Here is a 24,360-nt window from a genome sequence, read left to right as displayed (position 1 = left end):
TTATCGCACATACACTTGTACGGACAAGTGGGAGTTTGTTGGAGCTTGTGTCCTCCAGTTAGTGCGGATAACGTCATTGCACATACACTTGTACGGACAAGTGGGAGCTTGTTGGGGTTGGTGTCCTTAACAGTTAGTGCAAGGACTTATAAACCTCTAAAAGGATCAAAGGGCATACTTTGGTATTATTATCAGTTGATCCACGTTTATCAATAACGGTTGGCTTGCTAGATAAGTTTGACGTTATTGTCATACGAGATGGCGGTGATCAACCGGTCCCTAAAAGTCACACCTATAGGATACGTTTGAGAGACGTGACAAGATGGAAATACAATCATGTAGATGCCAAAATTGACTAACCGGTTAGTCCGAGTTATTTGACTAGTAATTAGTCAAATATGTGATGTTGAGATATTATATTTAATACGGATTAAATATCATGGGCTATGGCGAATTAACTGATTAATTCGTAAAATTAAATATAAACGATTTATATTTAATTAAATGTATATTGAATATAATTATACAACATCGCTTTGTCGGACACGAATTAATAATTCAAACTAACCCGTATTATTAGTGATGCCTTAATTTCCGATAACCGATAATGATTTATAATATAAACCCGTCATATACATTTTAGCATTTTAACTGGACCTCGAGCTAAAATTAAGAGGAAGTGGAAGCCCACTTCCCCATGCATGCACTCGGTCCGGCCGAACCAAACAAAAGGAGAGACTCCCTCTCCTTTTGACCTAGACAATTTCATTTGCAGAAAAACTAGGGTTTTGAAGAGCATTCTCCTCTGAAAAACCTGAGATCTCTCATCTCGACAAAACTCACATCAGTTCTCCCTATATTGCAAGGCAATCGGAGAACACTGTACTAGCACAAGGGCATATCTCGGACAAAGTCTTGGGTGTAACGATTAGGAGGAAATCTGTTTTGATTTCTGTTCTTTACGCCACAATTTAAAGGACCCGAGGTTATTTCTTGTTCCTTATCGTTTCTATTGTTTTTATGTTTTATGACAATATTCGCATGTCTAAATTTATGTTATAGTCCTGCAATTTAAGGGGTAGTATACGGATATTAACCCACAATCACATGATCAAAGATTGCCCTACATGGAAGAAAATTAAAGACAAAAATCAACGTGACAAAACAAAGAAGGAATTCAAGCAAGTTATGATGGCATATTGTTGGGGAGACTTGGACTCTGAAGATGGCGAATCCGAAGATGATGAAGAGACTGTCAATCTTGGCCTAAGCAGCGTCAGTCTTGACCTATTCTCCGACAGCGACAATGAAAGTGATGCTTCAAATGCTGAGATGTGTCTTGTTGGAAATTCAGATTCAGATTCAGAGGATGAAGAGGTAAGTTTTCTTGAACTCAAAAAGAAAGTTAAGAAACTTTCTAAGAGTAATTTAATTAAGTATTTTGAACAATCCCTTGATCATTTTCATGAACAAAGTTTAGAGTTAAAAGACCTTAAGGAACAAATTCTAGACATTGCTGAGGAAAACCAACTTCTAAAAGCCAAAGCCAAAAAGCTCAAATCTAAAGTTATGGCTACCCTAGCTATAACTTCAGACATGACAAATGCTGAGAAAAACGCTCTTGAATCAAAAGTTAAGGCTAGTGATGCCATAACTTCAGAGCTCAAACTCAACATTAAGCATCTTCAAGCTAAAGTTACAGCTAGTGATGCTATAACTTCTGAGTTGAAGAAAGTCAATGAGATTTTAAAAGATGAACTTAATGGCAAAGATAATGTGTTTTCCGAACACAAGAGAGAAATTACATATCTCTCTAAGCAATTGGAAGAAGCTAGTAATAGTATGTCTGAACTTAAGGAAAAACATGAAAATGAGAAACATGTCTTGAATGAACGTTTTGATAAATTTCGTGAATATTTTGAGAAAGTTAACTCTTCCAAGGATTCAAGTGTAGATCATTCGAAATGTGAAAAAGAAATTGAGTCCTTGAAATAATTACTCTTACATGCACGAAAAATTCATGATAAATGGGAAGGAAGCACAAAGGTTTTAAACTTCCGTACTGAACAATCTGATAATAACATGAAGATGGGACTTGGTCATGAATGCTATAGTCGTAGAGACCATGATAAATGCAAATCTTATCCTTCTAATCACGATTTCAGAAAAAGAAAATATGTTAATCTTCCAGAATACTTGATTTGCAATTACTGTGGCTCTACTGGACATATTCAAGTCAATTGTGTCAAACTTGCTTCGAATAAGCAAAAGAATGTCGAAACTGTTAAGACTTGTGATTTCATAGTTGAAGATGATGTCTCAACTATAGATGAATCTAACGACAACGAAGAACGCAATAATGAGTTTAGATGGACTTATGATATGGCTTTTGATTACTCATCTGTTCCTTCAAAATCAAACAAAATAAATGAGAATCGAAAGCATACATTCAAGCCTAAAGTTCATAACTCTAAAACTAGAGCGTCTCATGAAGGTACTAGACCTAGAGCTACTTCTATTAGAACAAAAACTAGAGTACCTTATGTTCCGATTGTTAGACAAAGACCAAGACAACCCAATGTTAAAGCCAAAAGAATAATAAGACAAGTATGGGTTAGAAAGGATCAAATATATAGAGTCACTAATCATAAAGGACCCAACTTAGCTTGGGTACCTAAAAGTTGTATTTGATTCATTTGCAGGTAGTAGTGAAAGAAAATAACCTATGGTATCTCGACAGTGGATGCTCGAGACACATGACAGGAGACAGAAATCTTTTTTCTTTCACTAGAGCACTTCTTTGGTGGCAAAGTTACCTTTGGAGATAACAAGAAGGGTAGGATTATTGGAGTAGGAAAAATTGGAATTTTAACCTCCCATTCAATCGATAAAGTATATCTGGTAAGTGGTCTTAAACATAACTTACTTAGTATTTCTCAATTATGTGACAAAGAAAATAGAGTTGTTTTTCATGCCGATGTTTGTCGTATCATAATTGAAGGTGTATGAGGAATGTGTATATGATTCACTTAAATGTTGTCAATACAAATTCCTTCTCGTGTATGAAAGCAACCTCTGATGAGTCTTGCTTGTGGCACAAGAGGTTTGCACACATTAGTCTAACTATTTTAAAGAAACTTAAGTCTATGGATTTAGTTGAAGGCTTACCCTCAATTAAATTCGAGCAAGAGACAATGTGTGACTCATGTGCCCGCTGCAAACATGTTAGATACTCATTTAAACCTAAAAGAGTAGTTAGCACAAAACGACCACTTGAGATGGTACACATGGATTTATGTGGACCTATGAAAGTTAGAAGCCGTGGTGGATCAAAGTATATATTTGTTCTAGTCGACGATTACTCAAGGTATGTCTGGCCAATCTTTCTTTCTTCTAAAGATGAAACTTTCGATGAATTTGTGGTATTAATGAAGCTTGCCCAAAATAAATATGACAAAAAGCTTATTTCGATTCGAACGGATCACAGCACGGAATTTGATTATCAATTGTTTATAGAATTTTGTAGGGAAAATGGTGTGGGGCATAAATTCTCCGCACCACGTACCCCACAACAAAATGGTGTCGTGGAACGTATGAATCGAACCCTAGAGGAGATGGCTCGTACTATGCTTTTGTGTAGTGGCCTCCCTAGAAGTTTTTGGGCAGAAGCAATTAGTACCGCATGCTATGTGCATAATAGAGCTATGATCCGACCTATTTTGAAAAAGACTCCCTATGAACTCTTAAGAGGGATAAAACCCAATATATCACATCTCCGTTGCTTCGGGAGCAAATGCTTTGTTCACAATAATGGAAAAGACAATTTAGGAAAATTTGACCCCCGAAGTGACGAAGCTGTTTTTCTGGGATATTCGGATCATAGTAAAGCTTACAAAGTGTTCAATAAAAGAACCTTGCGCATAGAAGAAAGTGTTCATGTTCGCTTTGACGAAGATAACGTGTTTGATAAAGTTGAACAGGAAGAAGAGGTTCCAGATGAGCCCGATTTCTTTTTAGCAAGAAATGAGCCCTTAAATGAAGATGAAGATATACAAGGTATCAGTGATGAACTAGATAATTCTGCAAACGATCCTAAGAGAAGTGATGAGTCCGTAGTTAATGAAACTATTGACCCTTCCTTATATAAGGAAAAAGATCTTGAAGTTATACCTAATGATGTTGTAACTTCCGATCCAAATCATGATATTTCTAATGAAGTTAGTGATACTTCTAAACAAAATCCCGAGTGCAACTCAGGGGGAACAAATCATGATTCCACGTCTGTAGATGGTGCGAGTTCATCAAATGATAATGAGCCTAGAGTTCTCAAAAAGTGGAAACATCAAAGCTTCCACCCTTTGGACAAAATCCTAGGGGATCTAGAACAAGGCATTAAAACTAGAAGGTCCTTGAATAATTTATGCTCGTTCTTTTCGTTTCTATCAACCATTGAACCTACCAATATTAAAGAAGCTCTTGCTGAACCTGATTGGATAACCGCTATGCAAGATGAGCTTCAACAATTCGAACGCAATAAGGTATGGCACTTAGTGCCACGACCTAGTGATCGAAAAGTTATTGGTACAAGATGGGTGTTCAGAAATAAACTGGATGACGCAGGACTTATTACAAGAAACAAGGCACGACTAGTTGTCCAAGGCTACAATCAACAAGAAGGAATCGATTATGACGATACTTTTGCACCCGTAGCAAGACTTGAGGCTATTCGTCTCATTATTGCCTTTGCTGCTCATAAAGGAATGAAATTATTCCAAATGGATGTTAAGACTGCATTTCTTAATGGCTATTTGGAAGAAGAAGTTTATGTAGAACAACCTCCCGGATTTTTAGATAGCAAGTTTCAAAACCACGTTTATAAATTAGACAAAGATTTATATGGTTTGAAACAAGCTCCAAGGGCATGGTATGACAGATTATCCAAGTTTTTATTACAAAATAATTTTATAAGAGGATCTGTCGATAAAACCTTGTTCCTAAAATTCGAGGGTTCTAATTTACTTGTTGTGCAAATTTATGTAGACGATATTATATTCGGTTCTACTAATGAAAAATTGTGCAAGTATTTTTCAGATCTAATGACTTCTGAGTTTGAAATGAGCATGATGGGAGAGTTGAAGTACTTTCTAGGTATACAAATTCAACAAACAAAGGATGGTATAAAGATTCACCAATAGAAATATATCAAGGAACAGATTCGAAAATTCGGTATGGAAAATGCAAAATCTTATGATACACCTATGGTACCTGAAAAAAAGATAACTATAGATGAACATGGTAAGTGTGTCGATGAGACTACATATCGAGGTATGATTGGTTCACTTTTATATTTAACTGAAAGTCGTCCTAATATAATGTATAGTGTATGTGTCTGTGCGCGATATCAATCGTGTCCTAAAGAGTCACATATGATTGCAGTTAAACGTATCTTGAGATATTTAATTGGTACATCTAATTTGTACTTATGGTATCCACTTGAGTGTAATTTCGATCTAGTAGGGTATTCAGATGCAAATTATGCAGGATGCTCTTTAGATAGGAAAAGCACTTCTGGGTATGCAACGTTTGTTGGACCTTGTATTATCACATGGGGATCAAAGAAACAAAATTCAGGTGCAATGTCTACTGCTGAAGCCGAGTATGTATCTGCTGGACTGGTATGTTCTCAATTACTTTGGTTAAAGCAACAACTATGTGATTATGGTATAAATGTAGGTCGTATGCCTATTATGTGTGACAATACGAGTGCTATAGTAATTTCTAAGAACCCCGTCAAAGACTCGAGGACCAAACATATAGATATTCGACACCATTTTCTACGAGATCATGTAGAGAAAAGCAACATTTCACTTGAATTTTGTAGTACCGAAAGGCAATGGGCTGATATCTTGACTAAGCCGTTAGCTAGAAAACGCTTTGAGTTATTGAGACTAGAGATTGGTTGAATTAGTGATAATTAAATCCGTCATAATTATGTCTGGGAACCTGAATGACTGGCTAGGAAGATGAGATTGTACGATTGTGTCCGTATATTTTTGTTGCAAGTTTAATTATTTTAAATAATGTTTATTTTACGTGTTATATCTTGCTTATGTGTATGGTAATATTTTATATTCTGTATGATCACATATTCTTACAAAAATTCGACAAAATCTACAATAAAATGCCTAAATATAATAAAGATATTTCTATCTTATTATATTCCTACACAAATCTCTATCCTTGCCATATCTTGTAACCACCTCTTACAATCCTGCCTAAACTCAAACTAGAGGATTCTTATCTTGTTCTTATCATATAAGAAATAGGAGATAATACCAAAAACAAAAAAAGGGAAAGTGCCGAAAAAAAATAAGAAAGCACGAAAAAAAAAAGTGCGAAAAAAAAAGAGGAAAAGCACGAAAAAAAAGGCACGAAAAAAAAAAAGAAAAAGGAAAGTGCGAAAAAAAAGGGAAGGCACCGAAAAAAAATAATAAGGAAATTGGTATTATTTTCTATCTTTAAGAATTCTATTGTTACCAAAACACAAATTCCTTATGCTATTTAAACCCTTTTAATCTCTCCATAATTCTCATCAATTTTAATCATCTTCTCTCTAATACTTTTTCAAAACCTTCAAGATTAATAATGGCAAATCAACCTACAACCCGTTTTCAATCCAAGAAACATGTTGTTGTTAGAAAGAAGGTAACCCAATTACCCCCGAGAAACACACGCTCCCTCACACCACCCGAGACACCTCGGTCCCCCCGGTCCGCCGACCTACCCGACAACGACAAGAAGCGACGGAAATTGGTTAAGGGTAAGGGAAAGTTGGTTTCGGAAATTGAGGTAAGTTCAAAGACTGAGAACTATATACTTCAAGATGGTTCTTCACGTATTCTTTACGCACAGCATATGGATGATTACACCAACAATGGACTGAATAATCTTCGATTAACTCAAGTAGAACGAAGGAATATCAATCAAGTTGCTCAATATCGCATTCACGCAGGACGAGTATATTCGATTGATTGGTTAAAGAAATATAAAGCACTTGGGTTCTTCGGGAATTTTCTCAAAGATCAACGATGGGAAAATATTGTTGCTGTAAGTGGTCCTATCTTTCCTATTGAGGTATATCAATTTTATGCTACTGTTCAATTTAAGGAAGGAAATTTACTTGTTGTGGTTAATGAGACATCCATACGTGTCTCACCTGGTGGTTTCTGCGACTTGGCTCGAGTTCCTGGAGGAGGAATCGAAATTAATCCAAGCGTAGAATGGGGCAGTATGTCACCTGATGACAGGTTAATAGTGAAACGATATTTCAAACAAGATGCGACTTCGTCTGATACTATTTTAACAACTAAATTGTCGCCAACTTTGAGGTTCTTTTTGAACTTTCTTTGGACTACCATTGTTGCTCGCAAAGAAGGTAGAGATAAATTCGGGGTTCATGAGATGATTATTATGAAGGCTTGGCTTGAAGGAGAAAAGGTTAGTCTACCTATGCTTGTGTTTCATAAAATTATACAAGCTAGTGTAACGGCTAAGATGGATGATTTAGCTTCTACTTTAAGTTTGCCTTATGGGAATTGGATCTCTCGAATTTTAGAGAAGAAAGGAGTTATTCAGAAGCATAGTTATGGAGTTATAACAAATGACGAGATGAGCGATCTTTATTTATCTTATATGAAGCTCGTTATTAATGGCCCGGAATTATGTTTTGAATCAAAAGGAGAAAAATGAGAAAAAGGAGGAAAAAGCAATGTGAGTTTTGAGATGTTGGATTCTAAGATGGAATCAAGTTTTACTTCTATTCTTGGAAGGATTAATGAGCAAGACAAGAAATTAGATGAGTTGTTTGAGCTTATTAAAAAGGAAAGAGTTGATACTAGTGGACCAAGTAGTATTAGCCCGGCGCGTCTAAATACCGTGTTGACACGGTTTGACACGAAAATCGATAGTGCTCTTAAGGACGCCGTGCGAACACACTCCGAGTCTACTCATATGAGGGAAGGTTTGGATAATTTGGTTAAGTTTGGTGATGAGCTTTTACAATCTGGAAAGGAGATGAGGTCTGAGATGCAAACGATATATGAAGCAGTTAAAGCTATGACTTTTAGGATTGGTAATTTCGACACTCGATTGACTGCTCAAGTTGCACTCCTAGACCATTGTCACGCGCGACTCGAGGACTTGGAATATCGGACCCGTCCTAGGTCACGACCGCCGAGTCCACGCTACCCTTGACCACCTCGACACACCCATCCAACCTAGCCTTATCTTTTTAATTCCTTTGCTCACAATAAAAATCCATTCTTATGGATATTAGCTTTTCAATTCCGCATTTTATTCCTTATGTGATTGCAGGTTTATAATATTATTATGCTAATTAAGAACTAGATTGCGTTTAATATAATATGTTTTTCATGATTAATTCTTGTCTCATAATATATTATTCTAGTTGTTTTATGTTTGTTCTCATCTTTTCAATGATGCCAAGAGGGGGAATTGTTTTTATGATTTGCGACCGTCTCAAGTTAATTCTCTCAAGGCGTTATATAGTTATAACTTTGAAAAGATTATAAGTTTCTGCGCTCAACTGTTCTATAATTTGGGAAGTATTATGTTGAGGGGGAACTAGACTTAGACACAAATCATAGGAGACTTGTCATCATAAAAAAGGGGGAATTTGTTGGACCTTTAGTCCTAATTAATTGTTTTGATAATGACAGTAATGATTTGTATGTGGACTTAATATTATAAACATATGCGTGTAATTGTGTGCTTAAATCTTAATTTAGAAAGGAACAGTTACAATGACGCAAGCTTGAAGTATTGGACCAAGGAGGTTTTACTTCAAAGACATTTGATCGTAATGTTCAAGATCAAGACCAAATAAGAACCACGAGACTCAAGATGAGAGACTTGTGAAGAGACGATTCGTTTACTGAAGATCTACTGAAGATTAGATAGTATAGGTCGTCATCCGGTAATGGTTTTACTTTGTTTGATTTAAAGGTTAGTGAAGTTATGACCTCATAGCCATAACTTCATTACTAGACAAAAATGATGCGTTAATTTTTGGAAAATATATTTTTAGTGATTTATAAAGATAAGAGAGTATTTATTTAATTGGAATTAATTAATAAGAATTTAAGTTGAATAAACTATTGGTTTGTAACACGATATTTATGTCGTCATGAAACCTACGGTTTCAACTAAATTCTATCTCGATTTGTTGTGGGCTATGGAGGCCGAATGGACCGAATGGAAACCCTAGGGGCCGAAACCCTAGAGGCCGAAACCCTAGAGGCCGAAACAATCTCCAACCCTAGCCTCCTACTTGTTCGTCAAGTCATTTAGGGTTTTATACCTTCCAGAATATTCTAAAACCCTAATTACCTACAACTATAAATACCTCTCTTCATTCAACATTTATTTGTGACACACATCTACACTTTTAGAGAGAAAAATATTTAAGCAAAATTCTTTGAGCTTTAATTCTTATTTTACAATTTGCTTATACAAAAGTTGCGCATCAAGTTTGTCAATCACTCAGTTATAGGATACTAAGTACACAAAGATATTATACTCACTCGCATAACGTGAGATTAGTATTTATCGTTGTACTTTTCTTATTAACGTAAGAGCAACCTAGAGTATTTAGCGATACTCAATCTGAGTTATAATCATATAGTTGATTATACGGGTGGATTGATAATTTTTGTAATCCGTAGAAAGGTACTAAAAATTATTAATCGAGAATAGTGGACGTAGGTTTCGACTTGTGAAACTGAACCACTTCAAAAATCTTGTGGGTCTCTCTTTCTCTCTCTCTTTATTTTTGTTATTTCGATTTTGCGCTTATTAGTATAATTAATTAGTTGATTTTAATCAATAAAATCAAATAATTAATTTTACATCATATATTTCGAAAAAGCGGTTATCGTTTTTAATACTCAATTCAACGCCCCTCCATATTCGATCAATAGACTCCTCACCATGCTCTTTTGCATCAGGAAAAGGCTCTAAGAGCTGAGTTTGTCCATCTAAAGGCGGCTGAGCTGGATGTTCTTAAACAGAGAGCAAAAGTTCAAAATTTCCAACTAAATGATTCAAACACCAGATTTTTTTATGCTAATATTGCTGACAGAAGGGCACGGACTATTATTGGCTCAATATTGGATGTTAATGGCAAAGCATGTAAGGTGGTCACTGAGGTAGCTAATGGTTTCCTGTCGTACTACCAGCAGCTCTTAGGTGGCTCCTCTCTTGTGAAACCTCTTCCACCTGAACTCTTCCAGGACAACCTGGTCCCTCCTGATGTTGAACACTCGTTGGTTGCTCCAATCTCTGATGATGAAATCTTAGGTGCTCTTAAGTCTATTGATCGGCATAAGAGTACTGGAGTTGATGGGTACTCTTCTGGCTTCTTCCAGGATGCTTGGGGTACTATTGGTGGAGACTTCAAAGAAGCAGTTAGAGAATTCTTTCTAAATTGCAATATGCCAAAGGCTGTGAATTCTACTCTTCTTGTCCTCATACCTAAGAAACCAATCCCTAATTCTGTGACTGATTTCTGACCCATAGCCTGTTGCACCACATTCTATAAGGTCATAAGCAAAATCTTGGCTAATAGAATGAAGGGTGTCCTTAATGAAACAGTGGGACCAGAGCAAGCCGTTTTCGTCCATGATATAGATCTTTTTGAAAATTTCATGCTTGCCCATGAGCTGTCTTTTAAATACTCTAGGTCCCTCATCACCCCCAGATGCTTACTCAAAGTGGACATACAGAAGGCATTTGATTTGGTGAGTTGGGAATTTCTAAGGAACTGCCTGATTCTTCTTAAGTTTCCTGCTCGTTTTGTTCACTGAATCAAGGAATGCGTATCTACTCCCAGGTAGACGGGGTTTGCGGTAAGGCGATCCTCTTTCATCCTACCTGTTTGTGATCTGTATGGAATTCCTATCTCGATTGCTCAGGAAGCTTCCCACTTATCCTGGGTTTTCGTATCATCCTAAATGTGTTCAATTTAACCCAACACATTTAGTTTTTGCTTACGACCTATTGGTGTTCACTCGAGGTGACCTTCCATCTGTGAATGTTGTTGCCTCTTGCTTAAATGACTTTGCTGATTACACTGAGCTAAGAGCAAATCCGCTTAAAACATGTTTGTACTTTGGTGGGGTGCACCCTGAAGTAAAGAATTTGATTCTCACTGCTACTAAGTTCACTGAAGAGGCCTTCCAGTTTAGGTATTTGGGTTTACCCTTGCACACTTCCAGGCTAACAAACATAATGTTCTATCCTCTCATGGAAAAGATTCGCTCTAGGATCTTGCACTGGGCAAATTTGCAAAGCTTCAAGTTATAAACTCTACTATATTTGGGCTTCAAAATTTTTGGGGGGCTATTATATTACTGCCAAAAGGGGTTGTAAAAAAGATTAATAAACTGTGTAAGAATTTTCTTTGGGGTATTGAAGAAGGTGGAAGGCGACATGTTTTCCAGAGTTGGCATTCCCTCTGCTTACCAAAAGAGGAAGGGGGAGTGGGTATCAAGGACATCCAACAGTGGAATATGGCTCAAATGGCTACTTGGGTCTGGAAGCTGCTCTATAAACCGAATTGCATCTTGGCTCGCTGGACTCATCATTACATCTTAAAGGGAGGCTCTATCTGTGCTGCAAAGGTAAGTCCAAGTTTTTCTTGGTACTGGCACAATATTCTTCATGCTAGAGATTGCATTGTCCAGGTTGTTGGTAGTGTGGATCAGGGGCCTCTTTGCTTACTAAACTGCACTAAAGGTCAGTTTCTTAGAGGCTATTTTCTATGATCTTATTAGAAAAACAGCCCCTCCTGTTAACTGGTGGAGAATAATTTATGATAGGATATGCGTGCCCAAACACAGATTCATAGGACTTCTGGCCGTTCAAAACGGACTGACTACTACGGATAATATGATCGGTAGGGGCTTCTGTTGGCCCAACAGATGTTATCTCTGTGGCAGGGATGCTGAGAGTTCCACTCATCTTTTCTTTCTATGTACGTACTCTCATGAAGTTTAGCACTATATAAAAAATTGGCTACACAGTCCGGATATGCCTAATGCTTTGCAGGACATCCTTACATGGCAGCTGAATCACAAGGAGGTATCTCCCTTGGCTATTAGAAAACGGAGTTGTTCCATCCTAGCTACTATCTACTATTTGTGGCAAGAGAGAAATATTCGAGTGTTCAAGGGGGCTAAGAGACTACTTAGGACACTTGGGTTGCAAATTCAGCAGATTGTCAACATTCGTATGTTAGGGTCCTAATTCTTTTCGATGTTTAGTTTGGTCGTGTTAATCTAGCTTTTATCAGGGTCTGTTTTTTATTTGGGTAACCTCGTTGGTTTTTCCCTTGTAGATTGGACTAGTGTCTTGTATTCTCACTCTTTTATCTAATACTAGTTGTCTCTCCGCGCGCGTTGCGCGCGGAGATCCAAGATACGTTTCCATTTGTTGTTGCAGTGATTTTGTTTACGTCTCATGCTTACTGCATTCTCCTTAATGTGCATTCTTGTTGACGCATTTTGTTTTGTTGTGGTAGCTATCCTATTTACGTTCAATGTGGTCTCCTTAATTTACCGTTTAGTTGTTTAGACTGTTGTAGATTTAGACGGACTTTATTGATTCGTCTTCACATATTCGGCAATACAATACTCACGTGTGTCCCAAAGCAAATCATCTCTTTGTACCAAGAAATTATAGAATGGAAAACTTTGTTGCACTTAATGTTGTTCATTGAATACAAGTATTAAATTAAAACAATTGAACAATCAGTTTGTGTTGAATTTGGTGCATTTACCATAGGATGTTTCAATTTGACTATTGCTGTCCAAATTCTTAAATTTAAGAGGTTGTTTAATGCGCGTGGAGATCCAAGACGCGTTTTATTTTGTTGTCGAAACTATCCTATTTACGTCTAATGTTAACTGCGGCCTCCTTAATGTACCGTGTTGTTGTTTAGTCTGTTGTAGATTTAGACACACTCTATTTATTCGTCTTGACATATTTGGTAATACAGATATTGAATTGTGTCCCAAAGCGAAGCATCTGCCGTACCAAGAAACTACATAACTGAAATATTTTCGTATGATCCATAGCAAAGGCACTTCGTAATGACCTTTTACTAACGAGATGCATATGTCGTAATTAAATAGTTATTATATTCGTTGTGAAGTTCTATAATCATTTTTAGTCGAACAGAACATTTCTTTTTCTCTTTGGTTCATTGTTCTATGTTAGTATGTTACTTCAAAATAAAAATACTTTCGGAGTCTCGTACGCAATTCTCATAATTGAGTGAATGAGTATACGAACTAACATTAATAATACATGGAGTTTAACTTTGATGCACTTAATGTTGTTCATTGAATAAAGATATGAAATAAAAACAACTGAACAATTAGTTTGTGTTGAATTCGGTGCATTTAACGTGGGATGTTTCAAGTTGACCATTACTCTCCAAATTCCTAAATTTAAGAGGATGTTTCACATTGACCATGGATGTTCGAAATCTGGAATTGAAGGTTATAAATAGTCATATGAAAACTCAATACTTTTCGTAGAACCATTATTTCCCTTCCTCCTCCACCCGCTCTCATATTACAACTCCCATTTTTCCTCGCACTACTCCTCTATATCTTTCTCTTTCTCCTCCCCCTTCTTTTCTCTTCGTTCAAATCCTTCTATTTCCCTCTCCCTACCTCGTATTCTTTCCTCATATTCTCTTTCTAAACCTCCATCCCTTTCCCCTTCTCATTCCCCTCATTCGAATTCTCCTTCCTCCTCTTCTCCTTCTACTATTTGTCATTCTCCCCTTAGCCCTTCCTCCTTCTCCTCCCTCATTCTTCACCCTCTCCCCCTCATTCTCATCTTTCCCCTTTTTTTTATCTTTAACATTACCGCCTCCTAATCTTCATTCTCGTCCATCTTCTCATCTTCCTTGTCTCCTTCATATTCCTCCCCCCCCCCTCTTATTTCATGTCTCACCACCCCGCTTTTCTCGTCTAGTATCTCTATAACTATTTGAAGAAAATGACATTCTGATTACGATTGTCTCTATTAACTAATTCATTAATGAAAACGAAATTCATTAATTTTAATAAATTTTATTTTTTAAGTAGAGTTTTCCTATTTTTTTTTTTTGAATTTCTCATTAGAATCAATTTTCTTCTTATTACTAATACTCCTCCTCCATTTTCTCCTTGTACTACTCGCCATTTTTCTCTTGCCCCTTCCTCCTCCTCCTCCTCCTCTTTCCCCTTCCTCTCCTTCTCTTCATTTTATCTCTGACGTTGTCCTCGCGTCCTAGCCACTTCCTTCTCCTCTTTTTCTCCTTCACTTTCTCGCATAATACTCCTGCGGCCTTCACTTTGTCCTCGAACTATCCATTCTTATCTTTCTCTTCCTCTTTCTCCTCCTTGTCCCTTCCACTCTCCTTTTCCTCTTGTAGCTTACATTTTTTCTCTTTTATATGCCTTTTTTCTCTTTCTCCTCATTCTCTTTCTCAACCCTCATATATTTCCATTTGGTAACGGTTTGGTGTGTTCAAACATTACCACAAGTCAATTTAACTGAAGTGTCCAATTATCGAAAGAAAGAAAAACCATTTTACAATTCACAACCGCAACGTTATCTAAGAAAAAAAAAACATCTTACAATCTTAAAATGGAAAAAATCCTTAGAATCAACTTATTATAACCTCTACTTCCATTCGAGCAAGAAACATTATCGCCTTCGTGTATAAAGATAAATAGATAATAAAATGAAAAGGAATTGATAGCATATAATTGTCATTCAAAAATAGAGGCTCGAGGGAACAATTTCTTTACAATTATCCGTGTAAGTAACACAAATGTGTCTTGCTCGACATTGAGGGTAACACAAGATTCATTGAGGATTTTGAGCCAACAACAATCACGTAAAAGCAAACGTTCAAAGTAAGTTGATAGAACTTGTTGTCGTTGTTGTTTATAATTTGTTGTAGAAACAATGTCTTGCAAAATTTTATGCAAGCTATCCATCCATAACTAATAAACCACCCTCTTTATTTCATTCATTTGACGCCATTTTAAGTGTCGAAAGAGAATGGAAATCACTTAGTCATTATTTTAAATGATAATGTAGCACAATGGATTCACTTAAAGTGATTATTGGTGACATTTTTTATTGATTCTAAAGTTTCATTAGGATGAAGTAGTCATGTTAACCATTAAATGTTTATTTGATATAAATGAGGATAAATGAAAATAAGAAATTTGACCTTTAAGAGTTGTACATGTCAAGGATAAACAGTTTAAGACGCCCATAATCTAATGGGTTACCCAACTATACAAAAAAAGAAAAAAAGCTCGACTCATCATCTCTCGTCCAGTGCTTTCATCTTTGGATCTATTACTACCTATAGCCTCTAGGTCTTTCATTTCTACATCACCATTCATCCGTATCTACAACTTCTCTACTAAAACGTAACCTGGACATCAGTTAAAAGAGTGTAGATAATATCAGGTAATTATGATATATGAGTACTATACAACTGAAACATCAACAGTAGGAACACAGAAAGCCATCTGGTCAGCTTTCCGTTCAAAGCTGGCAACACCTTCCCCGAAACCTACAAATTTGAAGCAAAAGAGAAATTAGTAATATATACTCATGAACACGGATTAACTTCCATAGTGTGACGTTATCAAACAGGTTTGGTCAAAACACCATCTAATGATGCAAATTTCCGTTCTATGCAAATATGCACTTATAAAGTATAATCACGCAACGACATATAAGGGTCCAGATAGCAAGATCAGCTAATTTAGCTAATTCTACATCATATAAACACAAAATCAAACTAATTCAGAGCACTAACTTGAAAAGGCGAATAATACGTACAACTTGTCCTCCATTCTTCTCCTCCATTCATTTTCTACCTGCATCTCCTCCCATTCATTCATTTTTTGCTTCTCCCTTCTTTTCCTCTCCAACACTCCTTTGGTCAGTTAAACTCGGACATCATTTTTTCTTAACCCAAATCATCTATTGACGAATCCTAATTGTTTCTTCTCAATGGCTTTTAGGTCAGCTTCAGTGGCTAAGTTGTTTTCAAATAAGTACTCCTTCAAGGCTACAATTGGATCTCTTGTAGTGTAGTGGCCTTTCTCAGCTGCAAAGATAAAAAAAAAAAAATATAGTTCTTCAGAAGCTGCGCTACTCCAATCGTCCAACACTTCACTTTAGTTTTAGTGTCGCGTGTCGACATAGATGACACTGGGATGCATATTCAATTACTCATGCATCATTGGCTCATTGTAGGCCAAAAACCATCAAATTCCGTCATAAATAGCCAAGTTTGAGCATAATTGATTGGAAGTACCTTTAGAAATCCTATAGTTGCGTGTATGCGAATATAACGCTACACATCTTATAGTTAAGAAACAATCTCATGGAATTTTGAGATACATGCAACTTAGCTAGTCCAAGATTAGCTCATTTGGTACGTCAAGATATACACAATCCGACCCACACAAAGTAAATGACTACTTCAGCCTAAGGCAAGAAAAATAAGACCTCTAGCCAATTTTCCGACCAAAACTTATCGAAGATTGATGGATGTTAAGTTTTAAGTAGGCATTTAGATCTTTTCTCACAAGTCAACACTTTTTAGTAATCACTTCCAAACCAAGTTTTTACGACTGTGTATAAATTTGAGGTCTATGTCCGTCAAAATTTTTAGTATAATCTCGGGATCTGCTATAGTTGGCTCTACTAAAAAATCAAATCAGAGCCACTCGGAGAATAACGAAGTTGGATCGAACCTTCAAAACTCCTCCAACTACGAATGTGCATGGACGAATAACTTGACCAACAAAAAATTAAAAGACACATGGAACTCCATTTAATCATTAAGAGCCAAAGCGAACATATATATGGGGTACTATAATGGGCATTTTCACTAATCATCCATCCACACTTACTCTAAACAGCGAAGGGATCTCCTTGTTTATGCAATTAGCAATTCCAAGTCAGAGATCAACGTCCCATTTGAAAGGATAACAACAACTTGGATTCGTTAAAAAAAAAATGCAAGAAAATGTTCACACACACTGATGGTTCCTGCCACACCATTTGTTAAAGGACAAATTCAATAGCCACACCTCAAATGACCTATATCTACTTTAATTCTGCACACATTTAGCGTTTCAACTCAACTGGGTAAGTATTCCATCTCAGATTTACCATCTATTCACTAAAAAGGATTCCATCTTTTCAAATGAATTCCATACCGTTTCCTAATTTTTGTTGAGGTACATCCTATCCTTTTCCAATTCAATTTAGAGTGCTTCATTTTAATTTTGTTGTAATTTGATTGGTATTGACTGGAATTGTATATTTGCATTACGACGAAATCAGTATGTGAAAAAGCATCGCACGGAACATTCAAGATTCAAGGTATATAGACAATAATATTTCCAGAAGAAAGTGAACTAAGTTTCAAATCAATCGATCAGTGACGGTCAAGTTCAAATTAAGGCGATTACAACAATTGACCAAGAAATAGTGGTGGCAAAAAATAGTGGTGGCAAAGAGCAAGAAAATTGATGGAGGAAACGAATTGAGAAAATATAATTATGTAGCCGACGCACCTGGTCTTGGTGGTGTGAGAGTGAACAACAATAGTAGTCGAACCCATACTACTCGAATACGGCATGCGCGCTCAGATGTGCACACTGAAAATGTGAACCAGATGAGATATTGAACCTGAGTAAAAAAAACAACGTATCCTCCAAACCTTATCTTTTGAACCTTCCTTTTTGTTACGGATCTCCAGCTGATCAGGAGTTTCCGTTTGCTCCACTACTAATACTCGATAGCCCTATCAATCCGAAAAGAAGAAAGCAAAAATAAAGCTTCAATTTCAATCTCATATTCAAGAATGAGGTGCCAGTAAACCCTAACAAGTAGCACTTAATTAGATGTAAATAACAATGAATTTGAACAATGACCTTTCTTGCTAGTTTCTCATTAAATCGAAAAATTCTTTTCTGGGAACCCGCAATGAGGCTGTTCTCCCTGCCAATAAGAGCAACTCAGTTCAGAATAAAAGGAATAGACAAACTATTCAACAAGAGGAACTTAAGAACATGGCCAAGACATAAGCTATATCCGCACCTTCATGTACTGAAGATCAAGTTCTTTAACGCCAACATGGGCATCCATTTCGAAAAGCTCGTAAAATTTGCCCATCTAAAACATGTAAATTACCATCAATATACTGACATTGCTAGAAAGTAGATTGGTAATTTGATATAAAGACTCGAGTATGAACTACCTTAAAGAACATAACTTTGTCCATATGCTTTGATTTAAACTCCCACCATTGTCGCTACATAAGGGCAACACATTTCAAAATCAAACAACTTCGAATAGACAGACATAACTTCTTATAGAGGATCATTAAGTGATAACTTACCTGACCGCTAGTAAGACTTTTCGAGTAAATTGAAGGGGCAAGAAAGAGTTTTCGGATCATAATGTGGATCACTTGGGAGTCTCCTCTTAGCATCCCGGCGATCTCTGTATGTGATGGGGCAGTGTAAAAGCATTAGATACATGACCTGAAGCAAGGAAGTAAGATGTTAAAAGTTGAGCTCAAACTTACTTGCCCAGGAATGGCAACTTTTTCTCCTCACGAATACCAAACCTCTCAAGAGCATCAGTGTCCATGCTGTCAACAACATTGGTAGATTGTGTCTCTACAAAATATAGTTTTTGATAAGAATAAGAAAGCAATCAAACATTGTCAAATGTCAAGGCAACCGACCGCCAATGTTTGTTAGCTTAACTGCGACTTGAGTTTGAAACCCGTTAACATTAATTAAAGTTTCCATTATTAGATCCTTTCATAAAATATATAAATGAGTTAGAGTACCTTACTTTTCAGCGATAAAAGCGAAAATATGGTCATTACTGACCCAAGAAACATTAAGCTTTCGAAGCGATCCACGACTTCGAGTAATATAAGCAAACGGAGCATTCTGCTCAACGTGCTCGGTTAGCAAACAAAGGCGCCACTTATCAATGTCAAGCTCTTGCCAACAATAAGGTCCCCGAATCGCTTTCCCCATGCCTTACAAACTCTGGGTATCACTGCCAATATGTCATCCAAAGGCAAATTCTTGAAAATAATTCCCAATGCATCTGACATCATCTCATCCCATTGTCTATAATCACTTCCCCTTCTTATCCCATATATATTTACCTTCAAAAATACCCAAATAAACCGAAAACTTAGAATCAATACAATAATACACTAAAGTTACAGTCTTTTTAATTTAGGTAGTCTTAATTCTTGCTACCATATTGAAATTATACTTCCTCTGTTAAAGTTAGTCTTTTTCATTTGGGTAGTCTTAATTCTTGTTACCATATTGAAATATAATCCCTTCGGCTCAATCATTTATTTACATTTTATCGTAATTAATTAGTGCATGATTATGACACTTAAGACTTACGTAGCTTAAGCTAAGCCATCAATAGCTTGGGGTGTGCAGTGCATTCAGAAGCTACACCGAATCAATAACATTGGAAGGTAAAAGAGTTAGACATACCTCAAAACTCTTCAAGGAGAAGTTCCATATGCAACCCATAAAAGTCGAGCCCCTAGGAAGCATTTGAAAGATAGCCTTCTGAATTGCATAAAACGTTTAAAGGGGGATATGTAGCTCTCTACCCCTGAGATTTTTTTGGAAAAACCACATTTTTTTAGCTATTACACTGCAATCAATTTAAACCCAGCCACTAAACCGTAACAATTCAATTCACATTATACGTGTTCAATCAGTAGCTAACATCTAATATCAGCATCAATGAAGTTAATTAAGCCTACGCTACCTTAGTACTGACACATTCATCGTGGCGACCATCCTCTTTGTAATGCATGCAGACCTCCATATCCGCTCATTTGAACAAACATCTACAACGAAAGGCGCTACTTAAAAGTTAAATTATAAACAAACTAATATGTCAACAGTTAACCATGAAAATATCTTAGGTATCGATAATGATGTTCACTCTAAAAAGTGATCGACTACATACCTTCAAACTCCAAAAACTCCAAGGTCCTTTGTATGCTGGATGGATTCAGACCTATCAAGGTTTCCACAAGCTGTCCTCTTCTTCGTCCCAAATTTCATGCTGTTCACAGTTGAAATCAACTGCTGCTTTTTAGTGCCTCCTATATATTAAACATAACTTTTGACCAGATGACAGGAATGTGGCAACAGGTCAAGTTACCTATTTTTCATTCGGGTCGGGAATTTTCAAGTGGAATCAAATCATAACTTTGTACAAAAGTGCATGTAATTTCTTGAACAACATCAAATTCTTTCAGTTTCAGAATATTTGACAGTTATAAGGAGTTCTGAACTCACTGAACACTTCATACCTCAGGTTAGATGTCATCATTTTTTGAGATAAAGCATACGAGCTTACCTCAATCATTTTTTGGCAGAAAACTTCAGCAATTCTATCAGTTGGTGTAATCTATCATGATGACTTCATCCTTTCATTTGATACCAACAACAGTTCTGCAATCAATCAAGAATTGAATCGTCAAAATAGCTATTGCAATTCCAACTATGCACCAAGATCCACTTAGCACTTTAGTAAAACACCATAGCTCAAAAAGTCCCCAATTCCCAATTAGAAAATCTCCAATTTAGTGTCAAACTTAGCTAAGTCAGTGTAGTATTTTTCGGGCTCATAGGATAAAACAATAAGGGCACGTGGCATAAACCCTAGACCTAACGACCACGGTAGACTGTCTTAATCACTCAAGCTCAAACAAAAACAATCTCAAACCAATTCCCAATTCCCAATTCCCAATTCCCAACTTAGTGTTAAGCATAAATTTGTTCATTGGGAAGGTTTTTAGGCTTATAGGCTAATACAATAAGGAGACAGGACTTAGACTCGGACTCAAACACGATATCTAGGAAGGTTATCCACAATACCTCCATCTTAACCACCCGAGTTGCGACATAAAAAAACTTCCAAATTCCCAATACATTACAAATCAGATATCACCAATTCCACAAAACCCAAATAAAAAAAACTTACGAACACATCAAAACAAAGCACATAAATGACAACAATTACCCAGATAATAAAAACCAAGAAAGTTAATACCTTTAATGAAAAAAGACGAAGTTTGGGTTTGGAAGAAACAGGGAAACTGTGATGTGTCTTGTTGTTATTGTTGTTATTCTGGAAATGAGGCCGCCATTGCTAAGATTAAAGTTGAGTTCTTTGTTTAGTTGTTGTTGTTAAACAATGTCAATCAAGGAAGAAATGAGATGAGATGAGATGAGAATCATGATTGAAGAAAAAAATTAGGCAGGGAGGCAGGGCGAGTGGATTGTCTGTTGAGAGCAAATGAACGGACAAATAAAAGCAAATAAAAGCATCATCTACCAGCACAAGAATAAAAGTAAGTAAACTCTGAACAAGAAGGTCTTTAATCTGAAATGTTTCTTTATTAAGCACTGAAATACTATTGCATTTTAGTATATATAAATCGCCTACCTTATAGAATCGAAAAGTCGACCAAAAAAATTTCTGTGCTGCACCTCCACGACTCTATTTGTCAGCTAAACAAGCCAAAATGAGAAAGAGGAAGAAGCCAAACAATCTGAACAAACAGTAAGGATATACAACTCAACAACAATCAGGAAAGGTAATGGATAGGTAATTTGCTCACCTTCGAGAATAAAAACGTCGAAAGCAATTCCGCCCCAAGTAAAATCTCCACAAATCCACCCGACAGACCAACAAACCCTGAATGTAAAGGATAAAACAATAATTGACAACAATGATATGATATTGGTGCTGCATATTCAGGATTTAGATATAAAACATTTGCTCGCAGTGGCAGGTTAGCTGGCTGCAAATATGAGGCTGAATTGTCACATACTTGCTGAAAAGGGAAAAAGTGGGAAGTAGAAAAACAATCACAACATACAACCACCTCAAGATAATACCTTCAGATTAGGGGTTACAATACCATCTTTTACAATTAAAAAGATCATTAAGAGACAGCAACGGAGAAGTTTTACCGTGTTTTGGGAAAGCTTCTTCATTCTCATCCAGATCTATCGCTTGCCATTTTGTCATACATCTGGTTCTCTGTTCCATGTTTGAGATGGGAGCACCTGTTACCAAGATAGCAGAATGCATATGCTAACCCCTCAGTTTTACTATGAGCACAAGAACCGCCAAAAACAAAAAAGCAATCACAGATCAAAGCTCTCTACCAAAGCAGTAGCAAATATATCTTCAGACTAATACCCAAGAATATTATCATCGATTTAAATAACTAATGACTGACCACGAACCCAGAAAAGAAAGATCAAAATAATAAACAACAAGAAGAAGGAAAAACGATAATTGAAATACGTAAATAAATCAAGGTAAAAGAAAAAAAACCAGGAAACAAAGCTGAAAATAATTAAGAACGAAAAGAAAGCAAGACGGTAATGGAAATTGACAAACCCACAAAACCAGCCAATCAAATCAGTAGTATAAAAGCACAATAGTGATAATCAAGGTAAAGAAAACCTAATTCCACCCAAAGTAGCACAATAGAGAAGAATTTAATACCAAAATACCTAGTTGTTTCCGCCGCCATCATCGTAATCAACAAAGAACGCGTGCCGCACATGAACTCCTTACCGTCATCACCAGAGAATGAGTTTGAGATGAGAATATGACTATCTTCGTCACCCAACAATAGGACCACCTCTTTGTTGTTTGAAGAAGGATATGGTTATTGGAGTTGGTAAATAGACTTTTGTTGTTTGATGAATAAAAAGGGTTACAATAATTGATGATCCAGATTGAATAACTAATCAATATCAATCTGATGAAGAAAAAGGGAAATTGATGAATCAGATTGAATAATTAATTAAGATCTTAAACAATTTAAAGAATGAGGATGAGATAGGGGTAAGAGGGCGATACTGAGGAATGAGAGGAGGATGAAGGAGCGATGAAGAAGAGCTCAGAGGCAACAATTAAAAAAAAAAAAAGAATGTTAAAGAGCAAGAACAGTACAACGACTGTTTCTCACGTGAGACGCACGAGTGGCACTGCTCTACTGTTCATAAGCTACTTTTTTAGAAACTTTGGACATTTATAAGGGCTTTAGATAAAGGTTATATCCTTGCATTTCTGCAAAATAATAATAATAATAATAATAATAATAATAATTATAATAATAATGTTGAGATGGGAATAGTATCTATCTATCTATATTATTAAATGAAGCTTTTTCCGAGCGATTACAGAGAGTTCAGTTTTTTAGAACTTCTTAAATTAATTTTTAATTTAGAGGTAATGATCAAGATGTAAATTAATAATTAATAATTAGAGAAAAACAAATTTTATCACATCATAATAAGAGATATTATTTTAACGGTTAACTAAGCTATAACTATAATTGTGAAGCCCAAATTTTACGTTCTTTGTTCTTTTGTATTGTCATATGCTTTTATCATAAATTGCAAATTTTCTTTAGCATCTTATATTTGTTATCATTGTTTGCAATTTTAATTTTAAGTTTTTTTTAGTTTAGTATTATTGGTAGGGCTGAGCACAAAAAACCGAACCGCATTTTTAAACCGAAACCGGACCGAAACCCGAATAATGGAGACCGAAAAATTCGGGTTTTTTCCGGTGCGGGGCCCGAACCGAATTTTTAAGCATAAATGAGGTGCGGGTGCGGGTCTAAATAAAATCAAACCGGAGACCGCTTTTAAAACCGGATTGACGTTTTTCTCAAAAATATAATTTCATCTATGAATTAAACACGCCCAAGCCAAGACTTAAGCCCAAAACATCAAAACGCTATTTCTTTATGAAGTAATTTTAGAGGTGTGACTCTTTAATTGTAGTTTTGAACATCATTTACATGTCTATGACTCTTTGAACTTTAATATGTATGACTTTTTTATGAAGTAATTTTAACATTTGACAACCAATGTCTTCAAAAGTCAAATTGGCAGCATGTTTATTGTGCCATTCAAGAGCATTCAACCAAAAACCGGGTTCGAAAACCGGTTCGGGTAACCGGTTTTCAAATCCGGTTTGAAAATTTCACAAAAACCGGTTACCCGGATTTAAAGAGGTGCGGGTGAGGTTTAAGAAATTTAAGGTTTTTAAAACCGGGGACCGAACCGGTTTGCAAAACCGGGCCGGGTAACCGGTTTTGCTCAACCCTAATTATTGGTATTGACATTGATCTATTTATTTCTGTTA

General features: G+C 36.3%; 1 long non-coding RNA gene across 1 annotated transcript; it reads right to left on the bottom strand.

The window, feature by feature from the left end:
• Positions 1–18,076: 18,076 nt before the first annotated feature.
• Positions 18,077–18,539, bottom strand: LOC141633264 (uncharacterized). Its single transcript, XR_012538060.1, has 4 exons — positions 18,518–18,539; positions 18,377–18,430; positions 18,217–18,291; positions 18,077–18,117 (listed from the first exon to the last, which is right to left on the bottom strand). It is a non-coding gene; the product is annotated as an uncharacterized LOC141633264 (long non-coding RNA).
• Positions 18,540–24,360: the final 5,821 nt, after the last annotated feature.

The sequence above is a fragment of the Silene latifolia genome, chromosome Y (genome assembly GCF_048544455.1).
Source record: "Silene latifolia isolate original U9 population chromosome Y, ASM4854445v1, whole genome shotgun sequence".
NCBI classification, from domain to species: Eukaryota; Viridiplantae; Streptophyta; class Magnoliopsida; order Caryophyllales; family Caryophyllaceae; genus Silene; species Silene latifolia.
This window is presented reverse-complemented; position numbering and strand designations above follow the sequence as displayed.